Genomic DNA, 12,327 nt, shown 5'->3' with positions numbered 1-12,327 from the left:
CAATATAATACCCGTACGGTTTGGTAAAATATAAAAGACGATGTTACGTCAAGTAATGGGATACCAAACATGTCACGCTGTAAAATTTGAGCAAGCCTATGCAACAGCTACAAACTATGTACATTTTATTATTCACAGACTATGCTTTAAAAAATGCTTTTAGACTATGCTGTTTGGTGTGATTTCTGTTTACATATGCGTGCAGGACTGACATGTGCATTCACATTTGCACACGAACACAAGGGAAAATGGACACTATTTTTTTTCCCCATTTTTTCCACTGTCTCTTTAATTTCTTTTTTTTTGTGCAATCACAAGGAATGTAAATATCCTGTGATAGCAATAGACAGTGACAGATTCCCTTTACTGAGAGATTTTGGGACTATTAGACCCCAATCATTCCTCTGTCCTTAAAAGCTTTGGAGCATACCAAGATCGGTATGCCCTGATGCTTTTTTCAACCCACTAAGGGTTCGTTTACAATTGCAAAACAGGATGTAAACAAAGGCTTGTTGCTTCTGGTTTCTTAGACCATAGAGATTATTGTGCCATTCCTGTCCCCAATTAGCTGTATGGTCAGCTGGCTGTCGAGTTAGATCTCCCGTTAGGATGAGAGAACCTGTGCATAGCCATGGAAGGGGATCCCCCCCCTGCTGCTTATAAGAGCAATCCATTGGCTAATTAGCTGCTAGGATTGCTTTTACAAGAAAGCCAAACCACAGCCTGAAAAAAACAACAGCGGGATGATAGCAGCATGTCCTTATACATGCATGGCCTAATCTTTGAGCAAATGCCACTGTTGAAATCAACCAGGTAGCCGCTAGGTGGAAATGGCGTCCGCCTCGTGTTCAGACGGGCCCAGGAAGGGGGGCATGCTAAACTGCTGGTGCCGGCACCTGTGCTGAGGTGAAGTTGGGGCAACGTAGAGTTAAGGGGCCCTCGTGTCGGATGGCACATGCTGCTGTCACGTTCTCCCATGGGTGTGAAATGCCTTTTCGAGACTGGAGGATGCCGGAGAAACTCTGCATTCTGCCACTGGGATGGCCGGGGGGGGGGGGGGGGCGCAGAGCCTCCCCCAAGTGGGCTCTTCTGTTCGGCCCTCAGGTGCGTTTTTAAGGTTGATTTTTGTTCCGGTTGGGAGAAACAGCAATTACAATAAACCAGAGTGGATGAGGCCTAAAGGCTCAGGCACCGGGGCTGTCATCTTGATCCTGGGGAATCCCTGACCTGGAACAAGAATGCAGCCAGCAACGTCTGAGCTGTCATCCTGCATGCTGATCCTAGGTCAGGGAGTGCGAGAGTAATGAGGCCAACATGTCACAGATGGAGGGGGGGGGGGTAATGTTTACATTGTGAGCTGTCTTCTTCCAGAGGAGGCTGAACAGATGACATGAGGAGTGAAGTGTCTCCATACACAGGAGAGACCCCTGTCAGTCTCTCTGCGAAGGTCCAGCATGCTGGAGCTCCTCCATCAATAATAATCACCATCCCTTCCAGCACTGGGCTCCCTGCCCCCACACCTGACCACTAACAGGCACAGTACTGGCTTTTATCTGCTCATTCACGACAGTAGCAGGCCGAGCCCGTCCAGCAGGAGGTGCAGGCAGGCCATGCTGGCCCTTGTAGCCCTCCAGCTCTTGCAGGGCCTAGTCCTCTACAGGGAGTAGTCAGTTCCAGCACCGGCACTGCCCTCCGCCCCACTCACCGGTTCCGCTCTCCCAGTGACAGCGCTCTGTTTATCTTCCGGTGTCGGTTTCCTGTCACACCTCCTGCTCCTTCATGTCCCACACTAGGCCCGAATCCCCCTCAGCCTTCCCCTTCGACCTCGGCCGCCGTCACACGTACCGGAAGCAGCCCTCACGTACTCCGCGCATGTGCCAGCCGGCCGAACCGGAGGCTGTTTGTGTTAGGCGGGGCAATAAAGTTATTCAGGAGGAAAAAAAAAGTTGGTCCAACCCCCTGGGCGGAGCAATAAAGGTATTAGGGGAAGGAGTTTCCACCCTCTGGGCGAAGCAATAAAGTTTTGATGCGGGAAAGTGAGGTTCAACTTCCTGGGCGGAGGGAAAAAAAATATATTTTATGAAAGTGTCACGTGATGATTATGTGATACTCCGCTCGCCCGGCTCCCGCAGGGAGGAAGACTCTAACCAATCATAGCCAATGCCCGCAGCAAAGTCCCGCCTCTTGTGCCAGTTTAATCAATCACAACGCGCAGCAAAGTCCCGCCTCTTGTGCTAGCTTAATTAATCAATCAATCACAACCTGCAACAAAGTCCCGCCTCCTGTGCCAGTTTAATCAATAGCAATCCGCAGCAAAGTCCCGCCTCTTGTGCCAGTTTAATCAATCACAACGGGCAACAAAGTCCCCCCTCTTGTGCTTCCTTAATTAATCAATCAATCACAACCCGCAGCAAAGTCCCGCCTCCTATGCCAGTTTAATCAATCGCAACCCGCAGAAAAGTCCCGCCTTTCGTGCCTGCTAACCAATCACAACCCGCAGCAATATCAAACCGCAGCAAATTCCCGCCTTTCGTGCCTGACAACCAATCACAATCCGCAGCAATCACTACCAGCAGCAAAGTCCCAGTTTTCTTACCTGCTAACCTATCACAACCCGCAGCGAGGTCCGCTGAGTGACTCGGAGTCAGTACCAACGTGCGAAACCTCATCCCGCCACTTAAACTACAACAGCCAGTAAAGAGGAAGCAGGGGCAGTAGATGTTTCCCTGTCATCGGCCAACATGTGGGCAGCCATGATAGTAATGCTGCGGTGATGTGCAGGGACACTTTTTCCTATGGTGTTAGCACAGTGGGAGATGGAACAGTTTATGTTCTATACAGTGTGAGCACTTTTCATATATGTATTCAGCTCCAGAAGGTTCCCCCAAGGACCAGGCCATCGTTTGTTATTCAGCACTGTGCTACTTTAAAGCGGCGCTCCACCCAAAAGGGGAAATTCTGTTTTATGTCCTTGTTCCCCATTAAGGATTGGCACCTTTGGGGAGCGGGTACCTGAATTTGACACTGACTGATGACAGAATGTTAAAAAAAAAACTAAACAATTTCTTATTCAATATATTATTTAAAAACATTTTTTTTAACATTATTATTTATTTATTAAAAAAAAATTAAAATGCTTTCTTCAGAGTAGTTCAGTGTTGCCATAGTACCATTGCACCACTCTGAGGGGGTAATTAGGATTTTTTTTACACTTTTATTGCTGGTATAATGAAGATCATTGCACCAGAAATGCTTTGAACTGTCAAGAATGGGTTAAAGCAGAGTTCCACCCAAAAGGGGAAGTTCCGCTTTAATGATTTGTCCCCCGCTCCCCATTAAGGATTGGCACTTTTGGGGGAGCAGGTTCCCGAATTTCACAGGTACCTGCTCCCACTTCTGCTGCAATTGCCTAGGCCAGGGGTAGGCAACCTGCGGCTATCCAGCTGTTTCAGGACTACAAGTTCCATCATGCCTCTGTAAGTCATAGCTGTAACTCCGTTAATGTTGCAATGCCTCATGGGAAATGTAGTTCCACAACAGCTAGAGAGCTGCAGGTTGCCTACCTCTGGCATAGGCGATTGGAAGCGGAAGTTGCCCTCCCTCCCTGTAGTCTTGTGGGACATGTGACAGGTCCCAGAAGACAACGGGGCCATTCACAAAGCGCAGCACTTCTCGCGCATGCGCAGTGGGCGCCCAGCTGTGAAGCCACAAGCAGTCACAGCGGGGTGCCTACAATGAAGATGCTGGCGCCAGGGAGAGAAGATGACCAGTGAAACCAGCGGTGGTGAGGACACCGTTGGACTGTGGGACATGTAAGTGGCTGTATTTTAAAAGTCAGCAGCTACAAAGCTGGAACTCCGCTTTAAGTTCGTGACAGTTCAGAATACTAGTGATCTGTGATTGGCACTATGCTTTGTGGCGCTATGCGATCACATGATCACCAGGTCCCGAGTATTGGGATCCGCATTGTCCCGGGGTGGCGGTGGGGCTAGTGTCAGTACAGCAAGATGACGTAGGGGTACGTCACTTTGCCTGTACATGTGTTTCCCACCCACAGTAAAAGCGCTCTGGCCGGTCGGCAAGTGGATATGCATAGTTGCAAAAATGACAAATATAATTTCAGAAAACTATATGATCCACTTGGATTTTTTGCATTCATCCTTAGACACATACATACTGCTGCTCAGTGCAGCTTTCTTCCATAGCTAGCCAAATTCAAATTTATGAGGTTGACCCCAATTCCCATTCCCACCACCCCCAAGGCTCTGGTCTATCCTTCTTTCTTATAGGAAAACTTGACGATTAGGCCAAACATTGTGTCAAACATTTAAGAATGTCAAATTGAGGCAACTTTGTGCTTCTCCCTTGAGGAACCAAAATCCCTCCCTTATGTATACACCTAAACTCTGCCCTTAAGGGAGCTCTTTGTAGACATACAGACTTAACAAATATGTCCATATGTGTCCATAGGGCTTACTTGCAACCAATTTAGGAATTGTGACTGTAGTGTTTTTGTAATGATAAAAGAAAAAGGGAAGCTCTGACTCACACATACGTATTATACATTTTTGACTCTTTAATGCCCAAATACAAATTAGAGTACGGTCTCCCCAAGCCAGGTGCACTAATCTGAGAGAATACAATTTTTAGATGTCCCGAAATTAGTGCTTCCAGAAGAAACTGAATAAGCAGCCTCTACCCCTTCTTGAAGCAAGAATCTATCGCTTAAACTTGTTATCCTGGCAAGCTGGCCCCTACTAACATTTCTAGACTCTCAGTCAGATGGCTGTTTTTCAGGAAATAATTCTCATATGATTAATGTTAAACATAATGACTGCAATCAGGGCATAGCCTTGGTTTTAGGTACTCTAGTTAAACTACTAATATTGCCCCCCAGTAGCAGACATTCACCTTCACTCACTGCCGGCTATAGCTCCCTCTGATCCTTGCCCCCACCACCTAATTTAAATGCTCCTCCAATATTTTGGCCATCTTCTCCAACAGAGCTGCACCCTCCCAATTTAGGTGCAGTCCATCTCTGCTATAGAGCCAGTAATGACCAAAAAGTCAACCCAGTTCTCCATGAACCCAAAACTCTCCTTACTGCAACAGTTCTTCAGCTGCATATCTAGTCTGGCTGGAGTTACAAGCAGTATTTCTGAGAATCCTTGGAGGTCCTCTTCTTTACTATAGCTCCCAATGAAATCCTTTGAGAACCCTTTCTAGAAAACTTTGCACAAAAAGAGGGATTTTTAGTTCACATACATTGTAATGCTTGTTTAAACTGGCCTACTGTGTCAAAGTAATCCCTCTCTGGCCAGTTTCCTACTCTACTCTGCAAAAGGCAAATGCTCCAGTGGATATAGTGCCAATATGGAGCAAAAAAAAAAAAACAAGTTGTAGTAGAGCTACAGGTGCAGGTCTGTTCACTGACCTGAACAATGCAATAGACATATACCTGTTCTAAAACCCCAAAAGCTTAAACATATACATAATCCATCAGGTCCTAGAGGGGTGTAACCACAATTAACACAAAAAAGTCTGAATGATCGCGCTGCACACTGCTATACGACCTTTATAGCAAACATTGCACAAAAACAGGGATTTTAGTGCACATGCATTGCAATACATGTTTAAGCTGGCCAACTGCGTCAAAGTAATCCTTCTCTGGCCAGTTCCCTACTCTGCTTCATTTGTTAATGTCCAGTTGAACTTTCAGTTTAAATCAGCTAAACACATTTCAGATGCCTGAAAACAAAAGGTGTTCAAATCTTACAAATAGTTTTCTTTGGAAGGCTACCACAACCTGAATAAAAGCCTGTCACCTACCAACTTGCTGCAGAGAAGAAACCTTGCTCTTTCTGTAGAAGCAGTGGTCTTTCTGCAGAGGTCTAAGACCTCTGCTGAGTCAGAGCTGACGTTCTCCAACCAGCAGGGACCATGAGCCTTTGTAATAGCAGAGCTATAGGACTAATTCCACCACTAAACTACTTGCCAACCGCAGATAGCCGAATGACGGCTACACTGCGGCTGGCCAGATCTGGGAGGGCATCATATGACGTCCTCCCAGAATGCGCTCTCCTGCGCGCACCCGGACACAGCTGATCACGTGATGTGGTAAAAGGCCAATCACAGTGGCCTTTCACCACGTGATCAGCCGTGTCCAATGACATGCTGATCACCGGGAAATGCAATTGCTGGTTCTCGTCTGCACTTTTCCTCACGCTGTCAGCGTGAGGAAAGTACTGCCGAGAACCGGCAGTTGTCAGAGCAGAGATCGGCACTGATCATCAGGGCACTGATGGTCAGTGCCCTGATGATCAGTGCCCAGCAGTGCCACCCACCTGTGCCCAGCAGTGCACCCACCTGTGCCACTCAGCAGTGCCACCTACCTGTGCCCAGCAGTGCCACCCACCTGTGCCCACCCACCAGTGCAGCCCAGCAGTGCTGCCAGTCAGTGCCCAGCGGTTGCGCCAGTCAGTGCCCAGCAGTGATGCCAGTCAGTGCCACCTATCAGTTACGCCTCTCCGTGACACCTCATTAGTGCTGCCTATCAGTGCCACCTATCCGTGCCACCTCATTAGTGCCGCCTATCAGTGCTACCTATCAGTGCCCATCAGTGCTGCCTATTAGTGCCCATCAGTGCTGCCTCATCAACGCACATCAGTGAAGGAGAAAAATGACCTGTTTGAAAAATGTTATAATAGAAACAAAGAAACTTTTTTTTCAAATTTTTTGCACTTTTTTTGTTTATAGCGCAAAAGGTAAAGTGTCCAGCGGCGATTCAATCCCACCAAAAGAAAGCTCTATTTGCAAGAAAAAAATTATAAAAATTTCATATGGGTACAATCTTGCATGACCGCGCAATTGTCAATCAAAGTGAGACAGCGCTGAATGCTGAAAATTGGCCTAGTAAAGAAGGGGGTATAAGTGCCCGGTAGGCAAGAGGTTAAATAAAAGGTTCAGGAACTTCTTTCCTTGCCTTTCTTGTGGGTAGGGCAGCCCTCTAAAATGAATGGGCTGTCCTACCTGCAATGTGCAGGTGCAAATGCTCATACACAGATCTGAGCTTTATATCACAGTCCCTCTTGTTATATCACAGTTCCCTCCCCTTCACCTCAAAATCTCTTCTTCACATTACTGTCCTCAGCCCCCCTCACATTACTGTCCTCGGCCCCTCTCACATTACTGTCCTCAGCCCCCCTCACATTACTGTCCTCAGCCCCCCTCACATTAGTGTCCTCAGCCCCCTATAATTGTCCCATTGATGTCTATTGGGACACCGCCACCATGTCACCTGGGAGTTCTGATTGTCCTTATCTTCCCCAGCACCACCTTTCTGTGGTCCTACTCCTCCATCTGTAACTTGTCTGGCCACACACTGATCATAATTAGGCCAGTTCCTGCAGAACTGGATGGATTTAAATCAGTCTATGGTCAGCTATAGATGATTATTTTGCTATTGCCACTTCTTTTTCTTGCACTAGAGGGCACTGTGTACTTATGAACATTGCAGTGATTTGCAGTGTCCTCAGCTTCGGTTTAGGACATTTATATGCTGTGATTAATAAATTGTCTTCATTTTTTCTTTTTTAAATCTGAGATGGTTCAGTTTGTGCGTGTATAGGAAATTATTGTAATCTTTCTCAGCAGCCAAATGTATGCATTCTTCCGGCAAGATGCATTTTGGCCTAGAGCAAAATATGCAACCCTAAACACTTAAAAAAGTAAATGTGAAACATTTGCAGAGGCCCATTCATATTCATTTCACTTTTCCATTGTCTTCCATTTTCAGGTCAAATGATAAACAAATGGTTGTTCTTGGGTGGGGGGTGAAAAACTGATAAAACGGACAAGTCACTCTAGGTAACAATTTTTTTTTCACATTCTTCAGTTTTGATTAAAACAACCCTTTAGCTCTGGTTTAAAAAATATTCATAACTCAGAAAATACTTTCTATTCCTCGAATCCGAATTTCTTATTTTTTGCTGTGATCTGACCAGGGGCGGACTGACCATTTGGAAACTCAGGCACTGCCCGAGGGCACGGGGTCAGTAAGGGGCCCCATGAGATGCCCCTGGTACCTTTTCCATAGGCTTTTTTGAGTTTGGGCAAGGACACAGGGGCCCCATGATCCCCTATTGCCTGGGGACCCCATGAGTTGTCAGTCCGCCCCTGGATCTGACTTCCTGTTAGAGGGCGGCTTTGTTCATTCTCCATTATCCCACTGTATGTAGGAATGTAGCCACCCTGCCTTGCTCACTCCAGAGATGGACTATGAACTATGGGATTTGTAGTGTGCAGAGAGCCGTGTACATGGCCACAACAAATGTTCACTGCTCGTTCCCAACAAATCAAAGTGAGAGGGAAAAGGAGAAGTTCAGGAGCGTGAGCAAGTTTAAATCTTAACAGATTTGGTATTTGTTTACTTGATTCAATATCATCTTTTATATTTAACCAAAATGAGTATATTCTGTTCGTGTGCACTAAAATTCATTTTAAGTGTGTTTTTTGCTGGAAATTTGCATTTGATGAACAGTGGACACATTTGCCCTTAGTTATACTTTAACCCCTTCCCACCCAGGACTGGCAATCCATTTGACTGGGCTCTTATGCTCTGGAAGGGGGAAGGTCTGTCTCATCGTTTGACCACTGTGGTTGGCTGTGGTCACATGATCAGCAGCTGGTTCCTCCAGCTGCTGATCATTACTAGAGACCAGAAGCTGTCTTTGAAAGCTCAGTCTCTGTGCTGGGAGCATGCAGTGAGCGCGCTCCAAGCACAGAAATCTCTCCTGCCCATGTGCAACATGCAGGAGTTAAACCATTGATACACTTTACTAGACCAAAGGTAACAAATAAGAAAAATTCATTGTTCTGGTTTACATACATATATATCATTTACAACACTATACATATCAATAAATACAAGTATTTTCATAGAAAAAACTATAAAAAAGTAAAGAGACGAAATGTCAACAATAACTGTGTTTTTAAAAGGCTCAGACACTGTCCTCCAGTGGCCGAGACATGTGCTGACACCTCCCCCTGCACAGCCATTCACTGGGAAGATCAGTGTGCTACTATTTCTTCACCCCCACCGACGGCTGAGCAGTTATTCCAGTGCAGTCCCACCACTTGATAAGTCTTTTCTCCTGTGTACCCGATTCATACCACTGTGGTGCATGCACTACTTTTTTGCAACGCACCACAGCTCAGCGCGAGGCACCGTCTCTCACTGCACATCAACCAATTGAACTTAATGAAATGTCTATGTGACATTTCAATAAAGTTCATTTTAAAAAAACAAACAGTGCAGTATAGAATGGTGATACCCGCTGGGCCGCCCTACACTCCAGTCGCTGTATTATAAAGCAGTGGCTGGTGTGAGTGGACCCTTAGGCAACTGAGAATAGAGATTTTGGGGTTGATTCACTAAAGACAGATAGACTGTGCACTTTGCAAAGTGCAGTTAATCCAGAGCTTAGCAAATAAGGTAAAGCTTCACTTTGCAAAGAATACCCAATCACGTGCAAGGAGCATAAAAAAAAAACATTTTTGCTCTGGAGAAACTGCTCTTGCAGAGTGCAGCTGCACTTTGCAAAGTACACAGTCTATACCCGCAGGCCAGAGTACTGGGTGTCATTCTAGACTCCAACCTGTCCTTCCAGCCCCAAGTCCAATCTTTAACAAACTCGTGCAGACTCCACCTCTGCAACATCGCCAAAATACGCACGTTCCTAACCCCAGAAACCACTAAACAGCTCATCCACTCCCTCATCATATCACGACTCGATTACTGCAACTCCCTCCTCACTGGCCTGCCTCGCCGCTGGCTATCCTCGCTTCAGTCGATCCTGAATACGGCAGCCAGACTCATTCACCTTTCCAACTGCTCCATCTCTGCCACCCCCCTCTGCCAATCCCTCCACTGGCTTCCGATTGCGCAACGGATCAAATTCAAAATCCTAACACTGACATACAAAGCTGTCCACCATACTGCCCCGAATTACATCACTGACCTAATATCCAAGTACCGCCCAGCACACACACTCCGCTCCTCACAAGACCTCCTTCTCTCTAGTTCCCTGGTCTCCTCCTCCCATGCCCGCCTCCAGGACTTCTCCAGGGTGTCACCCATCCTCTGGAACTCCCTGCCCCAACCCATCAGATTATCACCTACTCTCCTCTCCTTTAGGCACACCCTGAAAACCCATCTCTTCAGGGAAGCCTACCCCACCCCCTGCTAACTTGCTGACCTCCTCCACTCTTCCTACCACTCCATCCCCCACAGCTATCTCCTCCTGTGCCACCATCCCTTCCCTCCTAGATTGTAAGCTCGAAAGAGCAGGGCCCTCAATCCCCTCATGTTTTGATTTTATTGGTATTGTTCTGTCACATGTTCTGTCCCCCTTTGTAATGTACAGCGCTGAGCGAACCATTGGCGCTTTATAAATACTGTATAATAATAATAATAATAATATTTACCTTAAATAAATCAACCCCTATGTGATCACTTATAAAAAAAAAGAAATAAAGTATAATGTTTTTATATTCATTAACAAATGTTTTGCCTTTCAATTCTATTTAAACTGAATGGGTTGTTTTACAAGGTGAGGGTTTTCATATGCTTTAACTATCATTTTTAGATCAGATAGGCTCCCTACATTAGAAATAGTAAGAATACAGTTTAAATACATATTTATTTACTGTTTTATCTGCCAAATGAATTATAATTCTGTTCAGCCACTATATATACAATATATGTACCCCTGCCACACTGAACAACTAGGAGGATCATTGCACTCCTTCCAGATTTAGCTTTGGTATGTCCTGGAAATCTCCAAAGTAGACACCATCAGAGTATCCTTCCTCAACCAGGGTTCGTCCTGAGGTTGCTAGGGGAGCCTTGAGAAATGAGCAGAGGTGGACTGATCTCTTACCTATACTGACCACCAATGCAAGGGGCAATTTCCCACTGATCACCAATATGAAGGGTCACTTTTCCACTAATTATTGATGGCACCACATTTTTCACTTAATGTGTAATTTCTTTGTTATTATTATTCATTTTAACATTATTTTGCTTGATGCACATATGGTGTTTTAATAATGCTGGTAACGCTAACTGTGTAAAGTCACATTAAAAACGTGAGTTTTTTCAGCATTTTTGTATTAGCGTTTAGCGGTGTTTTTTCACGTTTGTGTTTTTTAGAGTTTTTTTTTTAACCAAAAAAAGTCCAACAATGCTGCTTTGCCACAATTTACCATGTTTTGCCACGTCTTTCAGCATCAGAGCATTTTTCCAGCTAAAAAACTCCTCTAGGAACCCACTAGTTCTGTTTTTTTTCCAGCCAAAAAATGTCCCTGCCACAAAACGTTGATTACAGTCTATGTCTGCATGGACACTTGATGAAAATATTCTTGTTATAAACGGAAAGTGGGTTTAAAAAATGATCAACCTTGAGGGTTGCTTGAGACCTGAAAAGTATTTCAAGGGTTCCTGAAGGGTAAAAAGGTTAAGGAAGGCTGCAATAGAGGTTTCCACCACTCTTTACTCCATCCTAAGCTCAAAAAAGCTTTCGCTGTAGTTAAGTTTGAGTTTTAATATTTGAGTTTTAATACACTTGAATTATTTTACCCACTTACAGTCATACTTTCAGAATTGACCTCCATTATCGTAACCATTGACTCCAGAGCTGCATGCAATTTAGAAATTACTCCCCACTGGGCATCCTCCTTTTTTCCCCCTCTAATTCGTCCACCCTTATGTGTTATAGGCGCGGTGGAAGCAAATGTGAAACTGAAAGACAACTATGGAAATGGCCGATTAAAGTATGACACTTCAACACATGAAGTCCACATTGACTATTTAAAGCCCAACTCAGCTTTCAATTTAAAGGGTTAGTTCATTGCCTATGCAGGTGAGGGGGCGCCTGTATATCAAACCAAACTGTGCAGCTTTGACTATAGTTCAGTAATGCCCTTGCGATAGGTGTAAGCCAATTATGAATCTCCCAAAGCCTGGCTAAAAAACTCCTAAAGATGGTATCATCCTGCCTTGTTTCTAGGATGTTGCTAAGACACTCCCAGCCATTACTGCATAAGGAGAGAAGTAGCGCTGATTTGGCACGAGTTCGGAGCATGTGTGCTCCTTCTTCAGGCCGTTGACTGCCATGCCCACTGCTACGTACCTTATCAGCTGACATCATGTCCAATGCCCACAGAGCCTCTGGATTATTCAGGAAGTGCTGGAAGCCACCAGTACCACTGAGGATCCTTCTATCAGTGTGTCTCCCAGCGGCCATGGCCGGCGGTACCTACAGCAGA

General features: G+C 45.5%; 1 protein-coding gene across 2 annotated transcripts in view; it reads right to left on the bottom strand.

The window, feature by feature from the left end:
* Nucleotides 1-1,861, bottom strand: part of ZBTB40 (zinc finger and BTB domain containing 40) — a 51,707-nt gene extending 49,846 nt beyond the window's left edge. For both annotated transcript variants that reach the window (XM_089660048.1, XM_089660050.1), the window contains exon 1: nt 1,706-1,861. The gene's annotated coding sequence lies outside the window, so the exon portion shown is untranslated. The remainder of the gene's footprint in view (nt 1-1,705) is intronic.
* Nucleotides 1,862-12,327: the final 10,466 nt, after the last annotated feature.

Source organism: Staurois parvus, unplaced genomic scaffold (genome assembly GCF_062004578.1).
Source record: "Staurois parvus isolate SC_StPar_1 unplaced genomic scaffold, SC_StPar_1.0 ptg001200l, whole genome shotgun sequence".
NCBI classification, from domain to species: Eukaryota; Metazoa; Chordata; class Amphibia; order Anura; family Ranidae; genus Staurois; species Staurois parvus.
The sequence above is the reverse complement of the archived record's forward strand: the minus strand, read 5'-3'. Positions and strand labels throughout refer to the sequence as shown.